Source organism: Malurus melanocephalus, unplaced genomic scaffold, assembly GCF_030028575.1.
Source record: "Malurus melanocephalus ecotype Western Australia unplaced genomic scaffold, MMel_1.1 scaffold_64, whole genome shotgun sequence".
NCBI classification, from domain to species: domain Eukaryota; kingdom Metazoa; phylum Chordata; class Aves; order Passeriformes; family Maluridae; genus Malurus; species Malurus melanocephalus.
The window spans coordinates 1,338,006-1,358,155 of NW_026623296.1; the positions used below are offsets into that span (position 1 = coordinate 1,338,006).

At 44.8% G+C, this 20,150-nt stretch overlaps 1 protein-coding gene across 1 annotated transcript in view; it reads left to right on the plus strand.

Moving 5' to 3' along the window:
• Positions 1–9,666: 9,666 nt before the first annotated feature.
• MITF (melanocyte inducing transcription factor) overlaps positions 9,667–20,150 on the plus strand; it is a 107,149-nt gene continuing 96,665 nt past the window's right edge. Inside the window, exon 1 of the mRNA XM_057366379.1 lies at positions 9,667–9,826. The gene's annotated coding sequence lies outside the window, so the exon portion shown is untranslated. The remainder of the gene's footprint in view (positions 9,827–20,150) is intronic.

Genomic DNA, 20,150 nt, shown 5'->3' on the forward strand with positions numbered 1-20,150 from the left:
CCTGTGAGCCAAGCCCTGAGGCAGCTGTGTTAGCACAGGAGTGYTGGCTTTAATGCAGAAAGGAGATTATGGATCAAAAGGCTGCACTGCCAGGCCAGGCCTTTCGCTTTTGAGCCCAGTCACTGGGGGAGCTTAGGAAGCTTCCCAGCAAGCAGAGGGTTYGTTATCATATATTAATGATGGAAAATATAACATCACTTTCTTCTGAAGAGTGGGAACTGTGGCAGCTAGCACTGCTAGGAACAGGGTTAGTTCCTGGAACGATTTCTTGACACCTTTTCCACTTGGAGCTCACTGAAATCCATGAGCATTAGTCCGATGACTTGAAAGTGTTTTAATTTACCCCTGGGCTGCTGTGGGATCTGAGCAGGAGCTGTTTCTGTGTTTGTTACACTGTGCAGCCCTGCCTGTGCTGTGAGGGGCAACACCAGCACTCTCCTCACTCCAGGGTTTTCTCCTCTGGGCTCTCCTCTTGCTCTTCCCCACCATTCCTGTGGCACTTCCAAAGAGCAGCTGCACACCTGGAATGCCACAGCTCGTGTCACCAACTCGATTTCAGATTCATGTCACAAGATACCACCCCCCACCCATGTCTGTACTGTGCCTTACCCCACCTGTTAGGACTGGAATATTTACCAAATGCCAGCCCAAATCAGTGGTAGSGAGGTGAAGGTTTTAGGAGCCTTGGCCAAGTTTTAATTTCAGCTGAGGTAACCAGCGCTTGGGCTCTGAGTGCACACACTTGGAGCTAGTGGGGAAAGCTCCTTTTATCCTTTGTGTAGAGAAAGGACACTTGCTCTCAGCCATCAGCCCTAGTCAGCAATACCCATTTCTTCTTTGCCACTTAGCTAATCATTTTTTAGCTGTATTTGTGCCTGCGCAGCACAGAAAACGGCCCAAGAAGCACAGTTGTAAGTTGGGTGTGGTGCATCCCTTGATGAGAAGGGATCCCTCTTGAACTTACTTCTTGTGTTTCACCAGGAAGGCTGTTGGGCACAGGACAGCTTCCAGCTCATCCTGTTTGATTCCAGGTAGCTAAATCACTTTCTGGTCACTGACTGTGCTCCACATGGCACTGAAGGAGAGCACTGGAGTCTGTAAGGCATGTGCACTGCCCTCCCAAAGGTTCTTTGTTAAACAGATCATACTGACTCTCTCCTTGATGCTTTTCTGAGTACCATCAAGCAATAAACCTGGGTGTCAAAGAACCAAAATAAYTTATTTTACCCAGTCCATCCACACCCTCCTACTCAAAACGGAGTAATGCACACCAGCTGTACTTCAGAGCCCAGCTGGCTTTGAACATTATTAAGATACAAGCTAAATTCAGGAAATTACCTTGCTAAAGGCTCACTGAACATTTCCATATATGGTACTTATTACCATTATTACAAATGAATTCATGGGAAATTTAATTAAGTTCTCAAGAAGAAACAAATGGGTTTCTATCTATTACATTCACTGGCCAAGCTTACTTTTGGCATATTTCCTCGTCCCATGAAGGTTTTCAGAACGTTATTTTTCTCTGAGTAATCTTGTTACTAATTTAAGCCTTGGGGTCAGCACCATCTCGCTGTCTAACAAGAGAAATGTTGAGAACTCCAGAGTGCAGCACCTGCACTGCAGCCAAGGGTGTTTTAAATATTGAAGTCACCACTCTCAAGTAACACTCGGCAGAGGGATSACATTTACTCCCCCTGCATGTGGCTCCTCGGTATTTCAGAGTGGATTTGTGCAAACACATCCAGGCAGCTGGGGGCCAAAGCCTCCTCTGCCAAGCTGCCAGAGCTGAGGTGCTTCACACTGTTGCTGGTTTTGTGCCCCCAGACCCCAAATCCAACCTGGTTWAAGATGGGAGCTCAGGCACACGTGCCTGCTTCCTGATAAGGGTTGCTCTTACATGGGATGAACAACGCCAGAGCAGTGGAAAATGGGGATAAATCATTTATCCCTAACCTGTCGAAACTCAAGGAATTGTGCATGAGAGCACAGGGCTCCAAGAGAACAGTAGAGGGAGTGATAGGGCAGAAGATYAGGTTTGATATTACMAAGRAATTTCTCCCCATAAGGCRGTGAGGTCCTGGCACAGATTACYCAAARAAKCTGTGGCTGCCCCATCCCTGGAAGCGTTCAAGGCCAGGCTGGACACGGCTTGGAGCAACGTGGGATAGTRCAAAGTGTCCCTGCCCAGGGCAGGAAGGGTGGAATAAGGTGATCTTTAAGGTCCTTTCCAACCCAAAGCACTATATGTGCATGTTTTGAGAAAACAGCAAATCTGTTCTGCTGGGTTAGGCTGTAAATGCAGAGTCACTTTTCTGCAGAAATAGTTTTACAGGTGCAGCAAGACCACATTTTCTGCTTTTGTGCTCCCTGYCATTGTGCTGGGGCTTCTAATCTGATCAGCGAAGGTGGAAAAGAAATGTGATTTAAGAACAAATCAAAATAACAGGTATGGAAAGTATTTCCAGTTCCTGCTAAGGCAGAACAGCTACCTGGTCATCACTCAGTGCTGACTGAATCGCCTATGCTGAAAGTGCTTTACACAGACAAARAACATCACTGCAGTTCAGTGATAACATTGTTCAGTGCACGGATCAGTTGGGTTGGGAAAAAAACTCAGATCTTCACCCCAAATGAAAATTGTCATGCTCTTGAGTAGTCTTGCCGTTGTTCTGAAAACGTAGACTGCTCTATTTTAGAGTGCACGGCAGGGAAAAAGGGGCTTGTAAGAGTAAATACCAYAGACCCTGCACCCAACACCTTTAAAGGTGGGACTTGCTCGCTGGTGTACTGACACTGGCTCATTTCAAGAAGCTGATTTCCAGTATCTGCTGCTTCCAGTATCTGCTGCTATTCTTCTGAGGACATGAGACAGCCATCGTGAATTTGGAGTTATGCCACAAAAACATGAGATTCAGTAACTGAATGTAAGACATTTGATGAATCCCGCAACAAATAAATGTAAGGCTTTGTATCTTTTGTCTTTTCAAAACAGCAATACGCTTCTACCTCATTTATTAAAAACCCTTATGTTAGTTTACACGATCAAGAATTCCTGCTCTCAGGTTACTGACTTGATGAAAAATCATAGCGTCACTTTAGCTGCATTTGAGGCTGGAAAAATGAGCCATTGTCACCTCTATGGACACTGCAGCTGCCCCAGGACACGGTCTGACGTGGTAACAGAACAAACTAACAAAATTCCTAGTATTTGTAATAATAACAGTAAGAAAAAAGGAATAAAGCTCACTTACTCCAACTGCAATAACCTGCCACATGCTGATCAATAACCAGCCCATTCCTAAGCAGTGATCAGCAGCTCCCTGTTTGCGTACTGAGTGATTTTCCCTGGCTTGGAACATCGCTTTGGCCCTTTTGGGTTAGCACCCCTAGTGGGTTCCCACTCACCAAGAGAGCGAACATCCCCCGCAGCCCGCACCAGCTCAACTAAGCTCACGATGGCCGCCACCCGCCCTTTTATAGAGGGGCAGGCTCCGCCCCTTTAGGGGGCGTGGTCTCTAGATCACGTGGTCAGTTACCATGGCAACTCTGCTTTTTTGTGTGTCCTCGGGATCACGTGGCTCCGTCACGTGTCCTGTCAATCTTGGCAGAGGCGGGAATTTCCGCCATTTTGTGTCTGTCCTCGAGGCCATGTGGCTCCCTCAGMGGCCGCCATCTTGAGAGAAAGGASMTTCACCACCATTTTGRGTTARTACATAGTTCTGGRTTRTGAACTCCACCAGATTCTTGTTCTYCCCTGTCACTGGCAGCTCTGGATCAATCAGAGAGGAGCTTCCTCSGAGGTTTCTTCAGCGAAGTGCCTGAGGAAGATTGTCGGGCATCTTCCTCTTCTATGTGTGAGAATGCCACCTGGACCCCAGTCTGGTATGTAACAAAATACACCACTGTGCCAGCTCCTTGGAAGAAAATCAGTTCTATCCTAKCAAAAAACAGGACATTAATATCGGTGATACCCAAGCCATCCCCTCCCTGGGGGCAGGGATTCAGCTCAGCTAGTGTCAGACAGAAAATGGGCTTCTCTTGTAGCATTTCTGAAATACCTCAATCCCCACTGTCACGGGAGAGAAAGGGGATGCACTAATTAAATCAGAAACCAGCACAGCACAAATTCTTTGACTGGGAATCGGAGTTAAAWCAAAAGTAATTATTTTATTTAGGGTGAGATTCTAGGTGTATTTTTTGACTCCCAGAATGGATGCTACACATTAGCAAACAAATGGTTGCACATGTTTTCACTGACTTATCCTAAAACTTACCCGTGCCCAGCTTGCTTGTGAAAGGAATGAGAGGGAGATGTCTTTGCAAACAAACAATAGGGTCTGCTGGTAGATAAGGCCAGATACTGACAGGTGAGAGGAGCAATTGGAGGAACCATAAATTCCATAGGAATTCTGCTCATTGACACAGACTGTTAGTGACCCAAGGCAGTCCTTAATCCCTGGACTTAGAGAAAAACAACAGAGACACAAAGAATTAAAAAAGGTGGGGGGAAGGATGCATATTAGATGGGGGTCTGTATTAGGGGATTCAAGAATCTGTACCTCAGCCAGTGGGTAAAAAGACAGGGAAATATAGCCAGGAAATTAGGATAGAAAGGAGGCTGCGTCCTCTCGCAATTTGAGAGACCCATGGAAATGTCCCATGGTCTCTCCCTTAGTTTGAATAAAGTTACAGGACTCCTCTGTCTCCTTTTCAGACATAAATCTCTAGCGTTTGTGGATTGCTTTTCCTAACACCTTCTAGCTGGAGACTTGCAGGGGTGCAGCTAGRGCTGGACAGCCCTGGGATGGGTGGCAGACACAGAGAAGGGTGGCAGGTGCTGTTCTCTGAGCCCTTTCCCCAGCACGGCGAGTGCCTGGATCTCCGGGCACGGTGGAAGCATTGCTGGCTCCCGGCGAGCCAGCAGCACCATCTGCTGCAGACGGCCCAGAACGGCAGCATTGGGAATGAAATATGGATTTCGGGGCTTGGATGCTGACTGCAGACCGAGCTGTAAATCACACAAGCGTTATGCCAAAGTTGCTCGGTGCAACAGCTCCCGTGCTCCTTAGTGAACAGCAGTGAGCTCAGCTGGTGCTCTGAAAGAGACACCAACTTGAACGTAAATCTGCCTTGCTAAAATAAGAAATGTCGAGTCTCCACAGAGCCTGTGARGCATTTCAAATGGAAAGGAGTAARGGGAAATAGGTCTTCCCTAATTATAGAAGTTGGTCAAAACCTCTGATTTAATCCCAGAAAAGGAGGAAGTTCAGCTGTGACCACTGCATCGGAGAGCTATAGGACACAGCAGTTTTGGGATGGTGTCTGTGGTGGCATTGGGTGAGGTCATTAAATGGGAGGACTGACACTGCTGTGAGACATGTTTGGAAACCTCTCTGCTGCCCTTTTCCACCCTGTAATTGGTAAACTGTTTTCCTGCAAAGAATGGAAAATTGAGCAATGCTGAAAGCTTGATCCAAAGCATATTGGCTTCAAAGCCCATCCCAAAACTTCAGCTTCAGGGGAATTTGGAGTGTACTCATCCCAGTAATCTTCACTTGGAATAGAACAAATTTATTTTTCAATAACTATATAGGCAGGCAGATACACCAATCACACAAAATTTCGGGTCCACATAGTGGACTCAGTAATGGGAAATGCCGTGGAAATTGTGTACTTGGTTAAAAAGGAGCATTTTACCTCAGAGATTTGTAACCATTAATAACCTAAAATTTGCTTGTAGGTGTATATTGTCTCCTTGCAATCTTTTCTCTGGGAAGAGTGGAGGTGTCCAATACCAGATCCTTGGCAGGCTGATGAGCACTTTCAGGGAGCTCCCCTGGGTGTGGAGGGATGCTCTGATTCTGAAGCTGGTGATGTTCTGTGGCACTTGGCCCTGCTCCATCTTGCTCAATGCCCAAGAGCAAGGCACAGACGAGTGTAAGGAGACACTCCAAGCAGCCTGATTGTTGCATCTGTTTTCCAACAAGGCTTGTTCTGCACCCAGCAAGGGCAGCCCAGGGCTGTTTGGCCTGTCCAGGAATGTGTGCTTCCAGTAAGCTCCTCTCATGAGAGGAAGGCATGTTCAGGAAACCCAAAGCAATTTTATTTCCTCATTTCTAGACACACAAACAGAAAAAAAAACCCAACAAAACCCAAAAATGCTGTCAGAAACACCTCATTTCTAGACACAAAAACAAAAAACCCCACACAAAACCCAAAAATGCTGTCAGAGACTCCCAGTAGGATAACAAATCTGGTGGGTGGAGGGTATATGTGTGGAGAGGCATTAAGATGATCCAGCAAGCCCTTGCCTGTGTGCCATGGGCCATTGAACCCCCAAAACACCCCAATAACCARGAGAGTGTTTGGATGCCCACTACAGGATCCACCAGCTGAGCCAGAGAGTGCCTTCTGCTGGGGCTTTGGAAAGCAGGGTCCAGAGTTGGGATGARAATTTCCTAAATGACTGTTAGCTTAAAGAGCTGCATCATAAATAAGGGGCTATTGCAAAAATAATTTTAAATGCAAAGTTCTGCCTTAATCCTGTACTTTGCAAAGCCCTTTTGATRGTGGGCAACAGTTTTAGTTCAGTCTCTGCCACATCCATTTCATCTCACCCCTGATGGCTGTGCTGGAAGTGGGTCTCTACCTTCTCTTCCAAGTGGAAAATATACAGATGTCTTAGAGRAAACACCAAGTTCATCCTCTGTATTTATTTTGGGGACAGGCTAAGGAAGGAGCTAAGATCCTGACCTACAGTTACATCAGCTTATTCAGCTTCAGCAGCCAGAGCACGTGGCTATTAGTAATCTAGTGAAAAATGTAACAGCACTKGCTTAAAAATAAACAGCCTACTCAAAAAAGGAAGTTACAATAAATAATCTGCATGAGAGGTAGCAATAAAAACTTCATGTCTGGAGTCATAATTGGCTGTAGAAATAAATGTCTCCAGAGCAGGATGTATTGAATGTTTTCCTCCATACATCTTGCCATTGAAATTTCCCCAAYTGGAAGAAAGCAAGTGCTCACAAGCCTGAGTGCCAGGGAAGAAGACATCAGTGTATTTAGAGTCACCTCGGTGCTCTGCCCACACAACTTCCTTTCTTCAAGTCACGCTGGAGAGAGAAAATGTTTCCCTTCCACTTGCTCAGCAGAGCATGGTGAGCTCATGAGCAGGAGACTTCAACTTTCAAAGGTTGAACTCGGCCGAGGGCTGATTTCCCTCATTATTTATGTTTTTTTTCAGCAGCTCCCTGAACTGAGGCACACTCTGCTAAACTCATATTCACCAGCTTTCACTCCTCCTTGTCTGGAAAAGTTGTTGCAAGTGGCTGTGGTCGACCTGTGAGTAATCCCTCAGAATTACTGCAATCCCAGATAATCGGGACTTGCCAGATGAGACAGGGACAGCCCAASAAAGGGGTGGGAGAAGTGACTGCTTTCATCTTCTTTTTGCTAGTTTTGCATAATTTCAACTCAAAAATGAATTGCTTTAAAACTGCTCTAAAATAGAGTGGTAAAAGTARACAAACCCCCACCTGGCTTTGTACCACCAGATCCCCAGTCAAAGGAGAGGACCCAAACCCATTTCCAGGGAAGGGACCAACCTGGACCCCAATAAAGCCATGGAAATGCTGCCAATCTACTGCAGCTCTGACCTGAAAGAGTTCAGAATGTTGTTCTTAACTACAACATCCCACCCCATGCTGTAGAGATGATATCCTCCCACACGTGTTGATATTGTTCTCCAGAAGGCGTGTGGTTTTTTTATTGTGCTGGTAGAGTTAGATGAAACTAATGAGTCAATGGTTCCACATTTTTTAACAGATGGTTGAGATTTAGCACTTTTGATTTCAGTCAGCTGATGTGTTCCAGTGCCTCTGTGTTCTGGACTGTTTGGGATTACACCTGTAGGGGAAGGAGGCTTAAAATGGCTATGGATGCAGGTTTTGATGGTACCTTGCTGCAGAAAACCTCTCCTGAGTTTTAAGACCCTTCAAGGAGAGTGGTGGCTTGCAATGGGAAGAGGGAATCCTTGAAAAATAATAAAATGGTGTYCTGAGAATGACTGGGACATCCTAATTGGCCCCTTGCTGTGAGCAAGCTGGTTGACAGTGATGTCAACCACATTTCATTGCATACTTTTGCCTTCTCTCGAGCCATAATATTCTTTTCGTGTTGAGCAGTACCCCTCTGATGAAGCAGTCACTGGTTACAACAGGACTACTCATGGCAGGCAGTAATACTCAACATGAGTAAACAGCTGTACGTGTGTGGAGGGGTGTACATGACTGTTCAGTCCTCTGGTTTGCAAGTCTAGGGCACACCAGTGCAAAATGGCAGATAAATGCCCTCAAGATTGTGCTGGCATTTCTGCAGAGCCAAAAAGAAAAGGCGTTTCAGTGATTTTAGTTGGAAAGATTTCTTCTCCTCTGTTCTAAACCAGTTTCCTTTCTGTCATTTCCTAGGTTCTGTTGACTTAGGTTTGCAATGTGCACAAAAAATAGTATTTATAGACCTCATAGTACCTGAATTCCTGCTTGGAAGTGCCCATATTGGCAGCTCTGAGCATGGCAACCCGCTTGAGGATTGAAAACTTGTCAAGCACATTGCTGTGCTTAGTTTTGCCACTTTGGGGTTGATTCTAATGACTGTATTTGTAGCTTCTGTGMTGGCTGTGTAGAAAATCCATCACGAAAGTGCTGTTTGACATCCTGGGCCCATTGAGCAGAATGGTCCATGYACCGCAGTGGGCTCCAGAGACATTGGGCAGTCAAATATGGCAAGTCTCAATTGCAGGCACACCCCAAAACCACAGATTTTCAACTTCTCTGGCACTCAGTCCATAGATAACTCAGTAAATCTCACTCTGAAATGTCCCAGAGGAGCTGAGAATGGATGAAAAGAAAAACTTAGTTAAGAGAATGGAAAAATCCCATTGCCAATGCCCTCTCCATAGACTCCTGGAGGTGGGAGGGTGCTTTGAGTGGCATTCGTAGAGGCTGCCAGTCCCACGTAATTCACGTAGGAAGTTTCTCACTGGTACAGTCTGCGGGGACATTTCTTCCCCCTTAGTGACCTAATTTTGGTGAGTGAGCAACCGTTTGGAAGGACTTTCCTGCCTGACTTTCCTACTGTAGCTCGGAGCCAGCAGGAACAGGAGCTTGGGTTCAGAGCTTCCCTGGTGGCACAAGGTCCAGCCACCCCACGATTCTGCCGGGGAGCCCTGTGTCTCTGGTGTCCTGTGGCATCACAAGGTGACACTCAGTGGACTGAATGTGACAATGCTAAAAGAAATAGATCCTTAAGATATGAAATAGCTTAGAGCAAACTTCAGATCCCACTGAGAGTAACTGGATGTGGCTCACTGAACTTTCATAGAGCTTTGCCAAAAGAAAGTAACTTTTTTTTTTACACAAGGCACATGATTTTCCCTTGAAAATATGTTTACAGAATAGAGCTCATTGCTTCATCAGTCAGTGAATCCTTGATATTTTCATTTATGTGGTTTCTTATTCAACACGTGTTTGAATCATAAGACTTCTGCCCCTTTATCTGAATTTATCTACTGGGAGCATTTTTAAGAGTGAAATGTCAGTCAGGTGCATGCCAGACATGCAACAAACAGCTTTTTCTCTGCTCTCCGACTCAGTCCTCTGGAATTCCCCTCTGCTTCCTTCTCATTTTTAATGTCCCCTTTCTAGCAGAGAACAGATCCAGGGTTTTCTCTGACCAAGGGAACACAGTGAAGTCCCAGGACCAGGTCCTCGCTTAGCATCYTCAATCCATTGACATCACATCAGGAGGTCCTTTTGTCTCCCAGGTGAGAGACTTTACAGACTCCTCGTCTTTCTTCAGCTGGTCTCTTCTGGTTTGGTACAGGAAGCCTTTGATGGGTGTAAAACCTGACAGCAGCTGTTTCTGCTGCTGGAGTGTTGTTTAGGTGGGTTTTTCCTTGGCTTTATTGACATGGGARGGGACAATCAGACCTGTCAGCAAGYACTCCATGCCCTCCTCTAGTCTGGATGTCTCTTGTTTCTGATTTTTTGTGCTGCAGCTGCGTGGAGACCTGAGAATGTGGGCAAAGCTGKAATGGGAACAGAATGTCATTATTTGTGGTGAATTATTTCTTCATGCTGAGTGTAGGAGAGACTGTAAATATATGCACCAGCACAGCATTAACGTTGGTTTCTTTCTTCATATAATAATAATAATGCAATTTTCTAGAAAATCCTATAAAAAGCCAGGCCAGAAATTGGATAAATTATGTTTGTTTTTCCCACACTTAATTTTTCTCACTTAAAATAAAATACCTAAGTATCACCATTAGCATGATGCATGTGTGAGAATGGTGACAAAGAATAAACATGGGGGTGGTGTGATGCCGAGCAGAGGCAGCTTGATGTTTGGTAGTTTAGGCAAGACATGTTTAAGACCAAAACAGTGTATCTAAAATATATGATTTTAGATTAGCTGTCCCTGGAACTTTCTCCTGGCTGCTGTGTGCACTGGCATCATGGGCAAACGTAGCTGCTGGCATCGAGGCTTGTGTCACATGGATGGTATGAGAACGGGGCAACATCTGGCAGTGAGCACTTCAGGCCCCCAATCAAAAAACTGAGTGTAAGAGGAAATGTGGTGGTGCTGTTGTCTCCTGGGTGCTTTAAAAAGTAAGACAGACTCAAGAGCAAAACTATTTCTTAACGAGGCCTACATGATCTTTCCAGTATTAATGCTCTGCGGTGAGCTCAGACAGCGTCTCCCCAGGGTGCTGACGTGGGGTTTCAGATGTGTCTGCAGTCAGCAAAGGCACCACCCAGCTGCTGAGATCCAGGGCAGAGCCCTTTCCATCCCCCAGGGAGCTGAGGGACAGGGTGGCTTCAGYCCATGCTCAGCCACACAGCAAAACAAGGGCACACAGCAGACTTGGGAAGGTCAGCACATGGTGACATCTTTTTTCTTTACATTTGCATGCGCTGAATTTTACTGATAATGCCCAAACTGGGGAAGAATCCTGTTCACTCACCACCAGTGGAGGAGGATCTGCAGTGCTGAAGGGATCTGTGACTTCCCATTAATTACAAGGTGCTGTGATTGCACATTTACATTTGCTGCTGCTGCTGATGACGGTGTCTTTCAGGAAAAGGTGTAGAGGATTTTACATGACTTTCAGCTGGAACACGATGTCACCAACACTCCCCCTCCCAGGCTGGTGGAGCAGTTCTGATTGCTTGCAAAACTTTATTAATAGACTTGCTAACATCAAGGAAAGGTTGATGAACACTCAGGATACAGGGAAGTGCCAGTGACTGCACCTTGTGCATCTTCTGCTAATAATGTGTAGAAATTATAAATAATGTATTTTTATTTTCTGCCTGAGACAAGTTTGTGTCACCAATGGGTGGCCCTTCCTTGGCCTTTCAGAGCAGCATTCAGCAGCCCTGACCTCTCTGGTGCTCACACCAGGGCAGGGACAGGGTACTGTGCACTTCTTCCTTAGTGGTTTGCCAAGAATCAATTTCTGGTAGCAGAAACCTGAGGCTTTCATGCTTCAAACAGAAATATCCTTTCCCAAGGCAACCCTTATTCCAGAGGTAATAACTGACCTTGTGTGCATTGCTCTRGAGGGGATTATGAGAGTTGGTCTCAACCGTGTATTAATTCCTCAGCAAGGACATCACAAGGCTCCAGTAGTGCCTTTTGAACTTGCAGTGGATGAGAAATGTAGCTGGTTAAACAGCCTCAGGAGGATGATTTTCCATGAAAGGACAGACAGGTATTGAAATGCCTTGTAATCATGTGACACGAATAGGGCAAAATTTAGCTCTTTGTAAGAAGAACTTGAATTCCTCAGCTTGGGTAGTACCTTCTCCAWGCTTTCCCCACATCTTGCATTCTGATCCTGCAGTACCTGTAGCCCCCAATACATCCCTGGTTCCAGTAAATCCAGCCACTGTTGGGGAAAATTACGTGAGATTGGCTTTATCAACTCCAGACAGAATAATCTGCTTCAGAAATACTTCTTCCCTGATAAGAAGGTATAACTGATACAGGAACTCCCACTGGTGTGTATCCAAACATCCGTGAGCTACAGCATGTAGCCTCCTCTTTGGCTTTATGGAAATTTAAAAGGCTTCTGGAGGATCTGACAACAATCAGACTAATTAGGTGGATGCAGACAGGGGTGTGAGGCAAGTTCTGGACTCTGTGATAGCCAAGGCTGCTCTGCACTGCTTGGATGCCACAGGCAAATAGSTCTGTAGCAAGGACAGCCCAGGTGAGCACAGGAAGGTGGTTTTCAGGTAACTTTRGTTTCTCTGGACTACACCCTTCCAAGTAGGCTTGACTTGCTGCTGAGCAAGGCCTTTGTGCAAATAATTTTGCCTCGAGGCCTGCTGTGCAATGACTTTCCTAGGATATCACTAGAGAGTGTTTCACCCATTCTCCCACAGTTGTAGAGAGTACTTTTGATTTCATTTTACCCCAGTAATGGCATTAGCTKCTGGAAAAGCAGACTGCAGGAGCTCCATGTCTGTTCCTTGGAGAGGAGTCAGCTCACTTTAGCCACATCCATGAAAGCTGCTGTGCCAAATACCATCTGGAGGAGTTTGAATACCCTGCTCTCATGCACTACATCATTGGGCAGGGTGTGGAGGGCTAAAACATGTGTCTGCTCATGTATTAGCTCTGTACAGTTTGGTCTGGGCTGTGCTATTCTATATCAAATCTCCCAATACAGAAAGGAGTGTTGGTGCTTCCCAAAGGACAGACCAAATAGAAAGAAGCAGTGGGTGTTTGAGGCTTTACTGCTGGGGCCATGCACTGTGCATGGCTGGGCCATGGCTGTGGTTTTGGGGACATTGATGCTCCCCCCAGAGCATTTTTCCCAGCCTCCTCACAGGCTGGCACTGATGGGAACTGAACACAGAACAAAAGAAAGTGGGGGGAAACAGTTGATGGAGGGATGCAAACAGAGGGGCAAAACCATTTKACTGGGTGAACTGCCTCGTTTTCTGCTTCTTGTAAACACATATTCAAAGCAAACATTTAAACTCCTCCCTGGTTTTTAACTAAGGGAGGGGACATCTCWCCTTCATGGCTGATGAGTGGCCTTGCTTCTCAAGCATGAGCTGGGTCCAGTGGATTCACATTCAGCCTACTGGGTTGGGCTACTAGGCCCTTAACTTCCCTTTTCTTAATGAAGCCTCATTAAAGAAAAAAGAATCCTCTGGCAAATTATCCTTTCCAGGTAGATGGAGGCAATGACAATGGCCTTACAGTGCCTGTTCAGATCAAATGGCAGCCTGCTGTGAGGCAAGAGGGGGGAAAAAGTATTACATCCCTGTRGGGATCTGAAAGAGGCACATATTATGAGTAAAAAATTTAATGATCACTCAAGAAGAGGTTTGGGAAGCTTTTTTTTTTTTTTTTCATATGGCCAGTTTTGATCTCGACTATAAATAGTTTTGGCCCTTGATACTACCAATTACCTCTGTATAATATGGATTTGAAATACTTGCCACACTGTCTTGCTAGCTGAAGGCATCCTTTTGGTACATCCAAAAGTGTGAAAGGTAACACAAAAAAAAYCAGCAAATTGGCCTTTATCCTTTAAATCCTCTGCTTCAAAAACCCCACAAGTCTCAGCAGGCTTTATATACTAAAGACTTTTTTATTTTGCTTGGGATTTCTGATTATTTCATTGCTTAGTTTTTGTTTGAAGACAAACTCTTTAGGTGGTAACATAGAAATGTAGAAATTATGTAGATGTAGTGGGTAAAAAGAGATTCTGACTTCAGGTGGAGAATATTTTAGTATTTATTAGAATAATATTTGATWTTCTGATTTCAGGTGAGTAATTGAAGACATTTGAGGAGAGTTTTTCTTTCATGATGGGTGTGTAAAGGCCTGTTGTAAAGCAGAAATATGAAAGTCTTGGTATTTGAACTCATAGTGACTACTAATATTCATGTTTCTAATGTTGAAAAAGTATTATTTTTTTCAGATAGTGCTTGTAATGAAATACCTCAAAACACACATAAAGCACAGGAATCATTCATGGGATTGTATAAAAACAGGAAGCCTGAGAAAGTTTTCACTGAAAAATCTGTGCTTTTTCCATTCAAAACTATTATTAGACAGTGGGAAAGGAAACAAACACCTTCCCCTTAAATTGATGAGATTGTGTATTTKAAAAACGGGCTGTGATTTTTATTCTCACCTTTTGTAATAAAGTTTTTGGGAAACAAATTTAGACCTAAGTGTTGTTGACGTGAAGATGGCTCAGTTTCTGAGGAAAGCTGAGAATGAGGCACCAGAGACCAGGGCTGCAGGGCCAAGTCCCCTGTTCTCAGTGCTCTTTGCTCCTGGTTAAAAGCAGTTTCTTGCGTGTCTCTACAGGTTGTACTGGTTTAAATACAACAGGGAGGTTTGGCAGAGGGCTACAGTTTGCTTTTCACTTTAAAGAAGTCCAGTTAAACCAGCACCAGTACTTAGGGCAAATGTATTTAAACCAGTTACATCTCTAATCAGTTTAACTACCACTGATGCTGTAGTGAATTACATTAAATAAGCGTAAGTGAGAGTTTAACCTGGTTTATCTACGTCTGCTCTGGCCTTTGCACCAGTTTAATTAACTGGATTTGTAATGCTGTGTTGGCCAGATGAGGGTTGGCCTCACAAACTTTATTCCACAGACGTTTACTGAGTTTCCAGCCGCTGTTCCCAGCCTGCCCATGGCCAGTCAGGGATACCTGCTGGCCTCCAGCTCTGGCTGCTTCTGCCACTGCCTTTCCCTCTCCCAGAGAGCTCAGCAGGATGAGTCTGCCTTCCTCGAGAAGCAAGACCCAAATGATTTCCCACTGGAGGAATAACCCTCTGGTCCCCAGGAGCAGCTGGTGACATGCATCCTGCTGCCAGCTCTCCTGACCCTGTTCCTGGCCTTGGSTTTGTCATTCTTGAGGCAGCAGTTCTTAGATCTTTTCTAGCTCAAGAGAACCCCAGGTTTCACTCAGAGAAAAGGCCAAGTCCCTGTTTCTTCACTTGCAAATGCCTAGTCACCACTTCCGAGGTGACTGGGTGTTACTGGCTGGCAGCCCAGTCTGGAGCCTGTCAGATCCTGCTCCCCAGGCCAGGGACTGAAGGCAAGAGTCCTCAGGCTGCCCTCTCCATCCTGCAAATCCCTTCCCTGAATGCCTCCCCAGACCACGGAGGACTGACCATTTGTCCCTGCAGAGGCAGCTGTGACCCCCCCACACCCTCTGTGTGAACCCAGGAACATCTGCCTCGAGCACCAGGCTCAGTCTCTGGCGTGGAAATCATGAAGGCAATTCTTTTGATGAAGAACCAGAGGGAATGACTTAATCCCAGTCTAGGCTTTTTTTCCCCCCTGAAGCCAAGTCAGAATGACATTGCTCTTCCAGCTTCTGTTTGCGCCACCAGTGCTGTTGCTAACCAGTGTCATGAGTTAGCATCTGGAAAGAGGAACATGTGAAAATCAAAACAAGGRTATTGAACAAGAGAGATTGTCCAGTTCCCCCTTGAATTCTTCCGTTACCTATCCAAATATGGGAGAGATGAAGAAAGGGAGGACTAGGAATTAGTGAATGATTCATTAGAGTAACATAATTCGTTCAGGARTCTCAGCTGCAGATTTAATCTCCTTCAGTTCTGCCGACAAAACCACCCTGGGACTGACAGGGTTTCAGACTTTGTTCCAAACTGATGACACATTCTTAGAAACTGTATTTTAAAATATGAATTCTCCTTATTTCTCCTGGTGTRTTCATGTAACAAGGGGACCCATTTTCAATCTGAGAACTCCAAACTTTTTTCTAAGAGAAGCAAATGCAAATTTTGCAGTGAGATTACCAGACCYGGCAACAGCATCTTGCGTGGGGCAGGCTGTGCAGAGCAAGGCTGTCCTGCTGAGACATGGGGTAGTTGGTCTGTTGTTCTCCCTCATAAAATGATTTTTGGATTCCTTCTCAAAACATCTGGTTGTTTCTGGCTGTCTAGCAAAGCCCTGCATGAAGCAAAGCTTGGAAAAATTATCTTGCTGTATATGGCTGCTGGTTTTCACGTATGTCAGGGATACGTCATGTGCTGCTCTTGTGACAATCAGGCTAAATGATAACTCTTTGCACAGTTGTACCTGCTATATGCATAGCAAARCAGCAGTTAAATTTCCACGTGTTCCATCCCTCTCAGGCATTTTCCACCCTAAATGGGAACACGATTTCCCGTCTGTTACACTTCTGAGGTGTCTGCAGGGAGCTGAGAGGAAATGTTTGGTTTCTTTTCCTGAGTGGGGAAAAGGAAACCCTTGATTTGAAAGCAGAAAGAGTGAAAACTTCACCTTACTGGAGAAAAAGCTCAAACAGCACTCAGGGTAGGCAGAAACGATTAAATAAATGTGTGGGAGTATTACCAGGAGGTGGAGGGAGCTCAAGTCCAGAAGAGGAAGAAAGTGTCTTGGCTGGGCAAAGAGATGGGATGGCACCTGGGGAAGGAAGGAGATGGGTGACAGGCTGGGAGTCTCCAGTGTGGCTGGAGAAAAATGAACTGGGACAAGAAATGRGCTATTGGACATGGGAGATTTTAACTGGCATTATATGTGCTTGGTGGAGCAGGGAAATGGACAGGGATGTTCCTGCAGGACTCTACAAAATCTCTCCATGGCTACTGGAAGCTCTCACTTAAATGCCCCCTTTCTTTCATACTCAATACTGAAAGCTTTAACACAAGTCTTCTGCCCTGTAGGGAGATAAAGAATGATAACAACCCCTTGTCTTTTAGTCTGCAGGGGTAAATTGCATTCTCTTCACGAATTTCACCATGTACAATACAGAGTATGAATGCAAAAGTCTGGGAACTTTCTTCAAAATTAAATCACATGTCTGTTTATTTTTTATTTTGAATAGCAGCATTGACTGCTTCCTTTCCTCTTCACATGAATGCACAAATAGTTGGTGCGGGGGAATTCTTGCRAACTGGGAACGCTGCTGAGTTGTGTGTCAATTTTTTGCCTACTTATAGAGATATCAATCTATGTTGTTGCTCCCTGCTGTCAACCAGAGATCCCCAGACTGTGGTTTGAGTAACATTACTGATGGGAAAATCATTTAAAATGGTACTTGTAGACCAGAAGAAGAAGAATACAAATGATGAGAATTGTAAGTGAGGGTACTACAAATAAGGGAATTGCAAAGCATAATGTGGGGRAAAGCAGCAGCTCTGTTCAATGTGCTCACTGCACAGTAAATTGTGTACCCTGTGGTGTCTGAAAATCATCGCTGAAATCACAGGAAATATTGGTTTAGAATGAGGAAGAACTGCGTCTCCTGATAAACCTTTCTCAGGAGCTGCACAACCAAAGCCCTTCAGTCTCCTGAGCCTTTGTGCTGCTTTCTCAGTCTTGATGAGAATTCACTCTGGAAAGGAGAATTGCCCACTAAGCTGAACAYCTTTTAATGGCTTTAGCAAAATCAGCCCCATCATTTGAAAAATAACTGAAAAGAGCTGCATGGCACTGGGGAGCCCAGACACAACTGTTCAAAGCATTTGAAGGGGTTGTGTTAATTTGGGTGAAGAATTGAGACTGAAGTGTCCCATAAGCAGTGAGGCTGCCTTTATTGCTGGGTGTTMATTTCCAGCTCTGGGAAGGACTKAGCAAGGACTGGCTTTCAAGCAATRRAAAACCAAGTTGTGCATTCCCAGTGAGCCTGAAATCTGAACACAAGGCTGCCCWGATGAAACCTGGCTTTACCTCCTAGAGAGTGTTTGGGATTTGTTTGTAGGCCATTGTCCTCATTGGACAGAATTACTCATTCTACAGAAATACTACCTACTAAGAGTCTTAGTAGGGTTATACCCATAATGTGAACACTAGACTGAAGTTCATGTTCTGCCACTGATTTGCTGTTTGACAAATGACCTTTCTGTATTTTGCTTATTACTTTGCTAAATTGGATAATCATTCTTGCTCACCTCCCTTAAAGCAGTTTGACATTCATAACTGGAAAACAATCAACAGAGCTACACAGAATTCCAGCTATAGATAGTAACTTTACAGAAATCTAAACCCTGCAGCAATACAACAGTCACTTCATCCTTAATTTTACCTGATACGTATTTGGGGATTAATTTAATTTTCTTTATGGCAACTTAACTGCAATATTTGAATAATAAGATGCATTTTTAAGCATMATTTTTGTTTTGGGACATTCTTATGCATTAGTGTCCTGCTTAGGCACAGAGGAAGTACTGTTCTTTCACCCCGAAAGATAAACTCTAGAAAGATGATATAAACATGGATGACCTCTATTATGAACAGAAGAACACTTTGTATGACTCAGCAAAGCAGTGGGAAGGTCCCAGGTAGCCCAGGTGCAGTGAGAAATTGCCTCAATCCGAACACCAGATAAAACTTTGCATTTCACAGAGGTTGTGAGACAGAATCAAAAGATTCATGGTCTGATGAAAAGTAAACCAGCTTCCTTTCTCCCTGGGAGCTGCACACGCTGGCCCTGCTGAAGCTGTGGTGTCTCAAGTGAAGCAGCATTGCCTGGAATATGTATTTGCATACAAGGTCTTTGCTCTTTAGAACTAGTTCTATATTTAAATCAGAGCTGAAGGTTCATAAGCTGTACATTTTGAACAGCAGAAGAGAATATCTCGTTTTTACACGTGGGAAAATAGAAGCAAAACCTTTGCAAAGAGATGAGTCCTGCTGTTTACTGCCTTCATCAAATCATGGAGTGATTCCTCACTTGTGAAAACACAGTTCCTCAGTACCACCCCCTAGCCCACAGAGGCGCAGGCTGTAAATGTAGCTTAGCAGTGGGCTTATTCTAAGTTGTTTTTAATTGTTTGTTTGTTGGTTGCCTTTTTTTTTTTTTTGCCCAAAGCACTGTTAGCAAGCCTACTCCTCTGTCGAGCCATCCCAGCCATCTGCCAATGTGGGCTCAAAAGAACATTCTTCAGGGCTTTATCCAATTTGTTGCATCTGATTCATTAAAGTAATTACTCTTGCTATCAAGTCATTGCTTGGAGTTTGGCAGCTGCATAATAATCTGGGACTTACATTTCRGAAGCAAGCTAAAATTCTTGGGTTTATTTTATCAAATCTCACATTGCCTGAAATGAGGAGTCCTGGCTGCCCTGGTGTGAGCAATCCCTGGTGCAGCACTGAGCRGCTTTGGCAGTTGTGACAGAGGGAAAGGATGTATGGAAAAGACTCTTTTTCTGGCTTTTCTGATGTGTTGGACTGAGTGGTGTTCCCCTGGCACAAAAGGAATGTTGTGTTTTTAGCTGTGATATGATGGCACCAGAATTATTAAGCATCAGTTTTCAACAGCATCCTCAAATGTCCTGGGCCTCTGAGTTRTGCTGTGACTTCATTAGTGAGGTCAAAGGGAAAATGTTATGAATGAAAATCTCTATGGAATTCTGAACTGGGGGGTTCCTGTTTCTTGCCCTCTGRGTTGTAAATGAGGATCAGAGATGTCCTGAATTGTCATCAGTGCTGATAGATGGCCCCTCATGAGCACAGGGACAGAGCCCCATTCCTGAAATCTATCTTCCTACAGCACAAACCTTCAAACTGAAGAAAACAACAAAGGCGAAACCACATCATTAAACAAGTTCTGAATGGGACCCTCCACCTCCAGGTGGAACCTTTTGAACCAAGGAGGGACCAACCCCATCACTCACAGGGGCTGAGCAGGCTCAGGACACCTCTGATCCCTGACACCATCTCTGRTTTTCTGATTTTAGTATACCAAACATGCCAGGAGCCAAACTGGAAGATGAGGTGGCATTAAAACATTTGTGCTGGAAATAACTGAAAYTCAGCTGGCTTCAAATGTTCCATTTTACTGAACCTTTCTTTACCACCTTTATGAGGTTTGGACTATTTATAAAGGCAGGTGAAGTTCAGAGGAAGCCACTTAGAGCTGTCAATTCTTGTGCTGGGAACTTAACTRGAAAAGTGCAGAGTCCTGGGATGCAAATGCTCATTGCTTTGGCACCCATCAAAGTTACAGTAAATGTCCCATGCTGCATCGCCAGCTGATCTCTGCTGTTGGCATTCACACCCATCACACCCTCCCCTCTAACTGAATTCCTGGCGAGGCTGATTCCTGGCT